A 13,819-nucleotide genomic window follows, 5' to 3' on the forward strand; every position below is an offset into this window, starting at 1 on the left:
TCTTAAAGCCTGACTACCAATTTCTCTTCTTTATTTATAAAAAGAAGAGATTAATCCATCCGTCCCTATATCTCTCTGGATGGGGCTTAATTGGCAGAGTGCAGCTCAGGGAGTCTGACTCTAGGTGCTGCAGTGGTGTTTTGTCAGGAGTAGGAGAAAGAGATGAATAATTTTGGAATATCTTTTCTAAGTCGGTGTTATACAATTCCAGTGATATTGAAAATAATATTTAGCTAATATTTTTCCAAATAGACCCTGCTTCGTCATGTCCTTGACATTGGCACATAGCCATTATCGAATGGCAAAGGCTCAGTTAGTATCATAGGATTCTCATTGAAAAGCAACCAAACATTCTGAAATTCTGGAGTGAGTGGGCCTTTAATTTTTTAGGCTCTGTGTGGTAAATGGTGGTCAAGGGCACAGTGCATAACATACAGTTGGTAGCTTTGTGTGAATGTGGTACTTAAGTGTTATTGAATGAGAACCCATGGTATATTGTGGATATTGGCACAGCTAGCAGGGTGGTTAGGCACGACACATTATGGTACAACGGTTCTTCACCAATGGTTTGGTACAATCTTTCAAAATTTCACAAAAGAAAGACAAGAAACTTTAAATTAATATATTTGTAATGGAACTATGTTTTATGCAATGGTAATGTTAAAGTATCCAAGAAACTTTAACAAACAAACATTAATGTGACACAGTCTGCATGTTACACTTGCCAATGAATCGGCTCAACTAAGTTAAAACAACATACAAGCTACGCCTGTCTTGAGTTGCATATCTTAATGTTATACATTTGCTGTTAATTTATCAAACTTTCTGAACTTGAATCACTTAAATTTCTTCTCCATCACTGTCACTTTTCCCTTAGGAGTGTGGTCTGTCACGCTGAGAAGAACAGAAGCAATCGCAAACCATTGGTATACAGAAAGCAGCAATAGCAATGGCAGGCACCTCGTAGTCAAAGTTCATGCAGTGGTCAAAGCCGGGAATGGGGATGTCCAAGCGTGCGCAGAACGAAACTAGAAGTCAATACAGACCTCGCTCTCTGGGACCATACCCACCCCCCTCAACCAACAATTGCCGCCAGCGCCGAAAGTCCAGGAGGCAGTGGTCGTCATAGGCAGGGCTACCGTCTATGCGTTGGAGTTGGGGGTTGGAGGTGGGGGATGGACAGGAGAGCTATGCAATACGGTAAACAACATAAGGTTTAACACGGGACATGACACACAGGATGGATGTGAAGAGACAGGAAGTAATAATGGGGGTTGGTATAAACCTGTGGACGAGACAGGAAGGGAGTTGTGGGCATACTCAAGCCAGGAAAGGATATGAGCCCAGGTAGTGGGTACCTTCTCTGCCAAAAACGCAGTCCTTTGGCCAATTCCTGATTCAGACACTCTGTCTGGCGATTAGTTATTACATTACATTACATTACATTATTGGCATTTGGCAGACTGTAGCACTTGTTTACTATAGATGTATATATGTCATAAATAATCAATTGTAAACTAGTAACATGTGGGCTAGTGATACCAGAAGATTTGCAGATTCGGCTAGGGAGGAGCGATTACGATGATACCAATATTAAGGAAGACTCAGGAGACATGAGTCTACTTTGAAAAAGGTACCATGTATTGAAATATAGAAAAAAGAAATAAACAAATTAAACAACAAAAAAGTGGCCATACAAAAAAATAGATTTCATCCAAAATTATAATAAATCAAATTATGCAAAATACCGGTTCTGACTACTATCTTCCCACTAATTCAATAAACCAAAAAAACATCCAACCAAATGCAAAAACACAACCAAAAATACCCCAACTCAATATCACATGTTTGAATTAGTAGTTCTCCTCTTCACACAATGGTGCTTTCACTCTGGCCCGTGTTCAACATAGTCCAAACGGGGGTAAAAAGTCAATTAGTCCAATAGTCAGTCAATGAAAGTGAGTTAATGTGCTGATCCAGGGAAATACCAGAGTGTGTGTGTGTGAAGGAGGAAAAAGAGGTGAATGGGGCTTGGCTGCAGCGTGGCCTACCGCCTTGGTAGGTGAAAGGCTGGTTGCTGGTTTTCTTCTTGGTCAAGATTAGGTTCTGATTAGCTCGCCATCCTGCATTCCTTATACTCGAGTCTCTTCGTGGTCAAAAACCTGGCCTATTCCCTCCGACAAAAGCACTCATGCAACCAGAGTTCCTCTCACGATTTCACACAGGATAGTAGGACTTGTAATCTGCAGCCGCTCCGCTCAAGCCTCCCCATTCACCTGATTAACTGCGCACCCACTTCCCGTTTGTAATACTGCGGCTCTAATTGGCCACCGAACCCATGTGACCTTGCCTCACCAGATTAGCCAGAAATATTTAAGGTGGTACCTCCGGGTTACAAGACGCTCTTATCCAGAGCGACGTACAACAAAGTGCATACCCATAATTTTATTTTATTTTATTTTTTTGAACAAAGAAACAAACAACAGAGCAAAAGTTACCAAAGTTCACTATCCAAACACTGCTTACCTAGCTAACTAAAAATACCGATACACAAAGCAAGTCACAGAGACAACAATTAAGATTCACAGGGAGGTAGGGAGGGATGGGGAGAGGTGCTGCTTGAAGAGGTGTGTCTTCAGCTTGCGCTTGAAGGTGGGGGAGATTCTTCAGTTCTGACCTCAACGGGGAGTTCGTTCCACCACCGTGGAGCCAGAACAGACAGTAGTCGTGAGCGTGAGGTGGAGGTTCGGAGAGGGGGAGGTGCCAAGCGGCCTGTGGAGGCTGAACGAAGAGGTCTGGCAGGGGTGTAGGGTCTGATGATTGTTTGTAGATAAGCTGGGGAAGACTCCTTAACTGCTTGGAAGGCTAGCACCAATGTTTTGAATTTGATGCGAGCCATGACAGGCAGCCAGTGGAGGGAAGTAAGCAGGGGGGTGACGTGTGAGTATTTGGGAAGGTTGAAGACCAGACGAGCTGCTGCATTCTGGATAAGTTGGAGGGGTCTGATGGCGGACGCTGGGAGACCAGCCAAGAGGGAATTGCAGTTGTCCAGGCAGGATAGAACCATCACTTGGACCAGGAGATGGGTCGAGTAGGGGGTGAGAAAGGGGCGGATTCTCCGTATGTTGTATAGGAAGAACTCCGACCCTCCGACCCTCAACCCCTACGAACTGGAGTCCCGCAGGGCTCGTTCTTGGGCCTCTCCTCTTCTCGCTATACACCATGTCTCTTGGTTCTGTTATCTCTTCCCACGGCTTTTCTTATCATTCCTACGCTGATGACACCCAACTCTTCATTTCCTTCCCCCACAACACCCAAATCACCACACGGATCTCTGCCTGCTTGGCTGATATCTCTGCTTGGATGACTTCCCATCACCTGAAGCTCAACCTTGCCAAAACTGAGCTTCTCTACATCCCTGCTAAGTCCTCTCCGTCAATCGACCTCTCATTGACTGTTGAGGACTTTGTAGTTTCCTCCTCCCGTACGGCAAAGAATCTTGGGGTGACTCTTGATAACTGCCTCACCCTGGCTCCACAAGTATCCTCCACTGCCAGAACCTGCAGGTTCTTTCTGTATAATATACGCCGTATCCGTCATCTCCTGACTGAGAAAGCCACCCAGCTCCTAGTCCAGGCGCTCGTCATTTCCCGCCTGGATTACTGCAACTCCCTCCTAGCCGGTCTCCCAGCATGTGCCATCAAGCCCCTCCAGCTGGAATGCTGCAGCCCGCCTGATCACCAGTCAGCCCAGGTCGGCTCATGTCACCCCGCTTCTCATTGGCCTCCACTGGCTTCCTATTGCCGCACGCATCCGTTTCAAGGCCCTAGTGTTGGCATTTCAGGCTGCTAAGGGGACTGCCCCACCTTACATACAATCCCTGATCACTCCCTACTCCCCAGCTAGACCACTCCGGTCTGCCAGCTCTGGTCGCCTTACGGTTCCCTCTCTACGTGCACCTGGCGGTCGAGCTGCACGTTCACGCCTGTTTTCCGTTCTGGTTCCTCAGTGGTGGAATGACTTGCCTACCACTGTCAGAACAGCAGAATCCCTCCCCCTATTTCGACGCAGACTCAAAACCCACCTTTCAAACTCTACCTTAGTCCTCCCTCCTGATTTCCCCTGCCCCTCCTTTCTGATATCCCTATCCTTGTCTAACCCCCCCCCAAAAAAAAAAAAAAAAAAAAAAAAAAAAAAAAGGCACTTCTGATGACAACTATGTTTAGAACAGCATTTCCTGTGTATTTTGCTAGTTTCTGGATGTGATGCTCTGACTTATGGTAGAACCTATGCACTTGTAAGTCGCTTTGGATTAAAAGCGTCTGCCAAATGACTAAAATGTAAAAATGTAAATGTAAGAACCTGCAAGACCGGGTCACCGCCGCAATGTTATCGGAAAGGGACAGTCTGTTGTCCATCACCACGCCGAGGTTTCTTGCACTGGGTGATGGCGTGAGTGTGGTATCCCCAAGGGAAATGGAGAGATCCAGATGAGGAGAGGTATTAGCAGGGATGAGTATGATTTCAGTCTTGCCTGGGTTGAGCTTTAGATGGTGGTTGTCCATCCAGCTCTGGATGTCCCTCAGGCAAGCAGAGATACGGGCTGAAACCTGTGTATCAGACGGCGGGAACGAGACAAAGAGTTGGGTATCGTCCGCGTAGCAGTGGTAGGATAGCCCATGTGCAGTGATCACAGGGCCAAGGGAGCGAGTGTAAAGAGAAAAAAGAAGCGGGCCTAGGACTGAGCCCTAGGGAACTCCTGTGGCCGAGGTGTCGATACCGAACCAGTCCAGGCAACCTGGAAGGAGCGACCAGAGAGGTAGGACTCAATCCCGTCCAGGGCTGTGCCACAGATGCCCGTTGCTGACAGGGCAGACAGGAGGATGGAGTGATCCATAGTGTCAAAGGCAGCAGAGAGATCTAGAAGAATGAGGACAGAGGAGAGGGAGGCTGCTCGTACGGCATGGAGTGACTCACTGACGGAGAGGAGCGCAGTCTCTGTCGAGTGGCCCGATCTGAAGCCAGACTGATGGGGGTCTACCAGGTTGTTGTTAGAAAAGAAAGAAGAAAGTTGAGTAGTAGTGGCGGTAGTTCTGGATGATGGAGGGATCCAGAGTAGGCTTTTTTAGCAGCGGAGTGATGTGGGCCCTCTTGGAGGATGCCGGAAAACAGCCTGAAGACAGGGAGGAGTTAACAAGGGAGGTGACAATTGGGAGAATGTCAGGTGTGATAGTTTGGAGAAGAGAAGAGGGGATAGGGTCAAGGGCACAGGTTGTAGGGCGGTAGGAGAGCAGGAGTTGAGAAACATCAGAGCCTGTAAGGGGGGAGAAAGTGGAAAATGAAGGGATGGGCCTAGAGGGGGGGAAGGGCACAGTGAGGGGGGCAGTGGTTTTAAAGGATCTGCGGATGACTGTGACCTTCTCATCGAAGAAATCAGCAAAGTCATCAGCAGCAAAGGAGGACTGAGGAGGAGGAGGCGGTGCGTTGAGGAGGGGGGAGAAAATTGAGAAAAGTTTCCGGGGGTTAGAAGCGGAGTTCTGAATTTGTGTTTGATAGTATTTTGCTTTGGCGGCAGTGACAGCGGAAGAGAATGCCGCCAGGAGAGACTGGTAAGTCGTGAGGTCTGAAGCGTCTCTGGATTTCCTCCACTTCCTCTCCGTTGCGCGGAGGCTGGCCCTGGAGGTACGGAGAGTGTCAGATATCCAAGGGGACGGGGGGGATGTGCGAGGCGGCTTTGAGACAGGGGGACAGAGGGAGTCAAAGGTGGAGGAGAGAGATGAAAGGAGGGTGGCAGATGCAGAGTCAGCGGGGAGTTTGGAGAAGGATTCGAGAGGGGGGAGTGAGGCAGTGACAGTGGTGGCAAAGAAAGAGGGTGAGAGGGAGCGGAGGTTACGGCGGGCTGAGGAAGGGTAGGTGGGAGGAGGGGGAGGAGGATGGGGAGGAAGAGGGAGGGAGAATGAGATGAAGTGGTGATCAGATGTATGCAGAGGGGTAACCGTGAAATCAGAGCATGAGCAGTTCCTCACAAAGACAAGGTCTAGGACATTGCCTGCCTTGTGGGTTGGAGGAGAGTGTTGCAGGGAGAGGCCGAAGGAGTGGAGTAGCGGTAGGAAGGCAGCAGCCTGGGTGGCTTCAAGGTGGATGTTGAAGTCTCCAAAGAGAATCAGCGGGGTGCCATCCTCAGGGAAGGAGCTGAGAAAGGTGTCCTCTGACTCCTCTGACTCCAGTCTCCAGGTGAAAGTCAGAGGATAGTAGTGATGGGAACGTTTGTTCATTTCGGTGAGCCGGATCTTTTGGCTCCATTCGTACAAAAGATTTGTTCGTTCGGCTCACTTGTTAGTTCACTTGTACTTCTGGAAAGTACCAGCATTTGTCTCATGTTATTCGGTTCATTCGCAGCATTGAACTGTATTGGTTCACAGCGTAAACAAGCTGCCCATGTGTGGCTCTCTTGGAATATCACCCAGACTAGTTTTAGACAGTATTTGTTGACACCACTTGTTGCCCTGTTGTAGCATAGCCTATTCATCCTAGGAAAATGCTATGAATAGCATTAATAAATGTTTTTATCTTCCAAAGCTTCATTTCAGGGTTCTTAAGGAATTTTAAGCTATGAGACATTGATGTTAAAGTTAAATTACATAGGCTACAATTTCATTGTATATAATGTATGTAACATTCGCTTAAATAAAACTTTTAAACAATTAAGATAACACATGAAATATATTATTGCATCCCACACATAGCTAGCTACGTTTCAATATACTACCTACAAAAATAAAATGACACGATGTATGTTGTGGTCTTTGAAAAACTATTAATCACTTTTATTGCATAGCCTAGCGGACTATTACAGAAAATTAAAAGACAACATGATTTAGCTAAATATTGTCTGTTATATATCCTAACTATTCAGCTGGTCCATGGAATGTCTGCTGATGGCATTAACGTTACGCCTTACGGCTCAACAGTTCATAGCTCATTCGTTTATTCGTTCAGTGGTTCTATTGGCTCACTCGTTCAATGGCTCATTTGGCTCTTTGTTCACAAACTAGTTCACCGACTCAGTGGCTCTTTCGTTTGTTCACTCCTTTCGGTCATTCGTTCACCGGCTCAGTATGGCCCCATGGCTTGCTGACGTAAGTACGTACGGTCGTTCATTTGTTGTTGTTTGATTGGCATTTAGGTAAGTCTATCAGCTTAATCACACAATGTTGTCCTGTTAAGTAGCCATTGGACACTGAAAGTCACTAAAATCACTGTCTTTGGCTAAGCGGGGCGGGCAGATCTCAGCAGTTGGGGAGATAGTGAAACAAAGAATCTTTCATGGAGAAGCCTTGGCTCAGTTCGTTCATTTGAAAGATCCGTTCGAAAAGATTTGTTTGTTCGCAAACATCACTGGAGGATAGGCAGGGTGTAGCTCCAAATCAGCGTGCAGAAATCCTTCCAGAATATACTGTCAACCTGCAGATCTCTATCAGATACTACCTCCAGTAGGAGGTCGTGGAGGCAGGAAACGTGCTGAATTTGTTGGCTTTAGAGAATCAATCGACCATGGTAAGAACCACTGTGTTCCCCTCCGAGGACGGAAAACCAGTAAAAACATTCACATCAATGTGTGGCCAGAGAAATTGGCGTACTGCCAGGGGCCGGAGAAGACTGCTAGGACGCTGGTTTGATGCTCTACATCAGGCACAGGGAATGCAAGCTGCAAAAAATTCCGTTTTCTTTTACAGAGGGCCACCAGAATTTGCGGGAGAGCCCTCGTGGGCTATCCCAGGATTACAGGATCATGGTGACAAGTGAGCCCAGTTCAGCACCTGAGGATGAACCATCTCAGGAACAAAAAGTAGGTTGGATGGGCCATTGCTGGGTATATGATTCTAATTGCTATTGCTATTGTATATATGTATATATTTTGGTTGGTTGTGGGTCAGCACGGTACATAATAAACACCTTTGCACTGTTTGCAATGTATGGCTGTGGTCTGACCATCATTTTTGGAAATGGGTATTTTTCCACTGGTTAGTTGGTTGGCCTTTTCTACCCTCAGCCGGAACAGGGGTGTGATATACAGTGTAGTGGCGGCGGGTGAATGGCAGGCCACGAGTAGCCGCACCGATGGTGGATGCAATGAATTCCATTCCCAGAAGATGACCAGGCCAGCAAAAGAGGAAGCAGATGCCTGGGACACTATGGGATCAGAGAGGAGAAGTACACGACCCAAGTTCCTAATGAAGGAAATGAGAGGCTTAAAAATAAGCCTATTGGCTGCTCCTCAACAGGAGCCAGGGTGCAGCCCCCTTAAGGTTCAGAAACCTACCGTCCTGGAGCAGCAACTCTCATTACATTATTACATTATTATATTATTGGCACTTGGCAGACACTCTTATCCAGAGCGACATACAGTTGATTAGACTAAGCAGGAGACAATCCTCCCCTGGAGCAATGCAGGGTTTAGGGCCTTGCTCAAGGGCCCAACGGCTGTGTGGATCTTATTGTGGCTACACCGGATTAGAACCACCAACCTTGCGTGTGCTGGTCATGTACCTTAACCACTACACTACAGGCCGCCCTGTGAGAAAGTGTATCTCATTTTCATTGATTGAATCATGACTTCTTTTCTGTAGTAACATGGGACTAATACTAATGACAGGAGGTGAGGCTGACAAGCCGCCGGCTTGGTGAGAGCACTTTCCTTGATTGGGAATTGGGAACCCAGTGTCAATATGGAATGGGGTAATTGGTCTGTTCAGCTCCGCCTGGTTGATGAACTCGCACAGCTGCCACTGGTTTCCCCTGATGTGAGGGTAGGGGTGAAAGAGCAGAGTTAGGGGCTTCGGACAGCCAGGGAGAATATGCTCAGATCCATGTGCAAGCATGAGTGTGTCCTGTGCTGCCCACTCCACAGTGGGGTAATTGGCGCTGTGCCTTGTAATAAAGACTTGGCTGGTGCTGGCTGGGTGGCGGAACATGGTGGCCCTGGTGTGGGCCCTGTTGGAGGAACTGTTTGAGTGTTCCAGTGTCACCAAGGCTCAGAGGAGTCCATGGAGACATACCTCCTGCGGCTACGGGAGGTTGCACATGAGGTAGCAGGCCCAAGAGCTGGGGGATGAGGAAGCAGAGATCAGTTCCTCCTGGGCCTGCAGGGGGGGCCCATGAAACAGGAGCTCCAGCGACAGGTGAGGCGCCACCAGAGGCATCACCTTCCTGAAGGTGAGCCAGGAGGTCCGGGAACTGGAGCTGGAACTTTATCTCTCACTTGCACCCATCTATGGCGCCTATGGTCCCGGCACTGGCCATGGACAGGAGTGGTGGAAGGAGGTGTGTGCGGAGCTGGGGTGGGAGCTCCTGGACCGGATGGCGACCCTGGGGAAGACCCTGGGGCAGGATCCCATTGGGGCTGGGTCTGTGCGGAGGTCAAATCGGTTCCAGTGAGACGCGATGGATTGGCCGGTCTGCGAGGGATTTGGGCAGGTTAACCGTTTTATTTTGGGTATGTCATTTTCCAGCTTGTGTTAAGAAAAGGGGATGACACTTAAGGGGTTAACAATACTTGGAATATTCTATAATCAAAGGTGCTGAAGTTTAGATCCGGCCTGGTTTTTATCATAGGCGGGGGAGCTCAGCTCGGATCGGTCCAGTCCAATTTAACCACTGCCTTTTATAAAAGCTTTAACCACATGTGAATTGTTTGATTACAAATCTATAATTGTGTGGAATACACAGCCAAATAAAAATAAATTATTTGTCCCAAACATTTCAGAGCTCACAGTACAGATCATATTGATCAGCAAGTCTGTATTTTATTTCAAATTGCAGTAATTGCTAGCATTGGAAAAAAAAGTATTCTTCATGCTTTATAGGGTTAAAAACATGCTCGGCCACCACCACACATCACATTCAGGATCCTGTCCATGTTGCCATAGAGATGGGCACCATCTGCACCCCAAATCCAGCTGATGAGGGATCCCAGGATGAGGGGGTGGTTGCCATGGAAACTCCAGATTCTTGAAGGGGCAGCCGTTATCTGTAAGGAATGGAACATGCGGTGTCTACCAATACCAATAATTTGTTATTATTATTTTTTAAATTATTATTATTATTATTATTATTATTCTGGAATTATTCTTAATTAATTAATTAATTAATTAATGTATTTATTTATTTATTTATTTATTTATTTATTTATTTGTTTATTATTCAATTGTCTATCAAGGTTTGTCAGACAATACCTAGGTTCAATACATTTGAACACATACAGTCAAGTCCTGAATTATTGGCACCCTTGATAAATATACTGTAAAATAAAAAAATAATAGTTATTGACATAAGCTTGTGTAAAGTAGTGTGTTTTATTAATGATTCAATGGAATCAACTAAATTCTTACATTTTTCAAATAAACAATGTACTTCACAATTGGTATACTTTGTGCAAACACCCCTGACAAAGAGTCTTTTCCTATAATTATAAGTGAGATATGGTTAGAGAACACATTTGGGGGATCTTTGACCATAACAAGATAGATGCAAACAGGTTACAACAGGTTACAACAGCTTTTTGACATTCAAATCAGAGTCAGCAAACCTAATACATACAGATTGTATCAATGACACATTAACTGAAAATAAATACACAAGACCATAAAAATACCATAATCCAGCATTTCAATGTTGTTACTGGGGATACTAAGTGGTAGGGGGTCTTGACACTGAGTGAATAATAAATATAATAATAAAGGTCCCTTATAATTATATAGTGCTTAGCAGTGTTAACTAGGGTACCTTGATGCAAAATATTTAGCCAATAATACAATACTTGGTCACCAGTGGAGGCTCCTCCATAGAGGTGGAGGAGGCCTGGCCTCCCCAATAATTTGAGAGAAGAGAGAGATTTAAAAAAAACAATAAATATATATTTTTTATTTATTTTAACAAAAAACATATTTTTTATTTTTTATATTCATATTATTTTAGTTTTGTTCATAAATCTAAATTTTCCCATGGCTAAAACCCAATATTGCAATTGTAAAGCAACAGGCCAGATTTCCCTATCAGTTTGTATTAAGGGAGGCCAGGCCTCCCCTAGGAAATTCGCTTTTCATAGAAGTCAATGTAATGCATTTTTTTTCATGCCAATATGTGATTGGCCAGATCACTGAAAATGGGTGGGCAACGGAGGCCTGGCCTCACCATGCATTGTGTCCAGGGCTGAAAGATTGACATTTTGTTCGTCCAATCACATGCTACTGGTTCATTTGGAATCAACTGTCCTTTCCTTTCCTATTCAACACAGAAGCCATTTTGAGAATTCGCTAGTTACTTCAGTCAAACAAACACTCGCCATAGTGGCTACGAGTGTCCCATCAACTTGTGCCTTTCAGGAAATTTAGACAACACCCCTGGCTATCATCCCTGGAGTTTATAGCTCATTTGGCCAAACACTTTTGCTTAAAACTACCTCGGAAGTCGGCGAGATTCTGGCGCTATTTGAGATCTTGGGCTGGAGATATGCAGATTCCAGATACTAGGGAGTGAGAATGACATTCAATAGGTCATGTTAGACACCATTTGGGATTTATTGAACAGTTTTATTTTTAATGTAGTCCATTTCGTTTTATTACAAGTCAATTTAATAATCTTCCATATCAAATTACTGAATTGTTGCTCTGTGAGGAAATTCACTCTAAATACGAAGAGTGCTGCCCTCTAGTGGATAACGTTAACGTTAGATAAAGCCAACTGGAACCATATTTTTACATATTTTATATTAAATATATTGAATAAAACTACATATGATAAAGAAAGTGTTATCTTATCTTTTTTATATGCTAAACTTGATTAAATTGGTGATTACATGTTGAAGCTGTAGAAGAATGAAAAATGTAAGCTAAACAAAATTGTTTTTAACTACATAATTAAAATTCCTGCCTTTTACACATGTTCACTTGGCATTTATATTACATCCAAATGTCATTTCTCAGCTTAATTATCAGGCAGGCTCATAGACTTACAGCAATGTCATTTCTTCAGGAAGGCGCAAGGCTAAGCTCTGCACAATGAATTTCATCAGCCAGAACTTTCTGACTGTAGCTTACACTCCAAATAGTATGCCTTTGGCCAGCACAAAGACAGATAAGAGAACAGGGAACATTCCATCGCGAGTGAAGTGAGCAAGCGGAAAAAAATGGCCTCCTCAATTCTGGAAGTCACCAGCCTCCACTGTTGGTCACATAATCTTGCAATACAGCACACACAGAACAGCAGTGCCAATATCTCACGGTACGACTTTGTGTGTTGTGGCTAACCAAACTTTTTTTTATTATGGCTCGGTCAACAAACATAGTTCCTGACAGCATACCTTTGCTATGTAACATGACATAGTATAATGGTAGCAGAACAATGGCTCTCAACCGAAAACAGGTTTTGCTAAGTTAGGAGTGCTTTATCGTGAAATAAAGGCACTCTCTGGAATGTCTCTCAGCCAATCACAGGCAAGGTTGGAAATAACTTGTATAATTAATGGTCAGGGCAGGAATATGGTGCAGTGGTCAGAGCAGTAGTGTGTGGAGTAGAAGGCAGAGCAGCAGCATTGTGGAGCAGTGATCAGAGCAGCAGAGGGGAACAGTGCTCAGAGTAGTAGTGTGGGCAGAGCAGCAGTATGGAGCAGTGGTCAGAGCAGCAGTATGGAGCAGTGCTCAGAGCAGTGCTGTGGGCAGAGCAGCAGTATGGAGCAGTGCTCAGAACAGCAGTGTGTGTAGAGCAGCAGAGTGGAACAGTGCTCAGAGCAGTACTGTGGGCAGAGCAGCAGTATGGGGCAGTGCTCAGAGCAGCAGTGTGGGCAGAGCACCAGTATGGGGCACTGGTCAGCTGGGCGGCCTGTAGCGTAGTGGTTAAGGTACATGACTGGGACACGCAAGGTCGGCGGTTCGATTCCCGGTGTAGCTACAATAAGTTCTGCACAGCCGTTGGGCCCTTGAGCAAGGCCCTTAACCCTGCATTGCTCCAGGGGAGGATTGTCTCCTGCTAATCAACTGTACGTCACTCTGGATGAGAGCGTCTGCTAAATGCCAATAATGTAACATAATGTAATGTAATGGTCAGAACAGCAGTGGGGAGCAGTGGTCAGGTTTGGTTTGGTTTTTTTATTTCACATTCTGACATTATAAATGATAAATTGCTACATAGCAGCAGGCAGGCTCATTGTATAGTCTAAAAAATGTGCTAGCACAGACGGGGCCCTCTGGTGGAATGGAGCACCATGCCATGTGACCAGGCATGCATGTGTTCCCACACATCAGCAGTAACAAAGCTTGGGATTCTCTGGCTTTGATGTGCATTCCCCTGCTTCACACTTTAACTGGGTCAGCACTTCATCCCAAGCCATCGCACACACACGCTACCAGAGCTGGGAAGAGCAATCAACCATAACCAAGGAGGCTCACAGGGAGAGGAGCACCCTGACCTAGCGGTTTTATCAGACATAGTCAAGGGGGTTTGAAAACCCCCCCAGAAATGCCAGAGATAGACATAAATGGAAGAACAATACCCCCCCACCATCTCCTAAATTCTAATGCATGCTGAGGATGATTAGATGACCGGAATGTGATTAATCACAAACAGATTAATGCATTTGTAATTCATGCACTTACATAAAATCTATTGTGGGATAAAGGAAAACAAAACCCCTTTCTGCACAGCTTTAAACCCCTGGTCACCCCAACATACTAAGAATTTGATAAATTGGATACATTGTGGCAGTATCACAGTGTACATGTAATGACTGAAAAGCTGACAAAAAGGTCCATAAACTGTTTGG

The sequence above is a fragment of the Conger conger genome, chromosome 4 (assembly GCF_963514075.1).
Source record: "Conger conger chromosome 4, fConCon1.1, whole genome shotgun sequence".
In the NCBI taxonomy this organism is placed as follows: domain Eukaryota; kingdom Metazoa; phylum Chordata; class Actinopteri; order Anguilliformes; family Congridae; genus Conger; species Conger conger.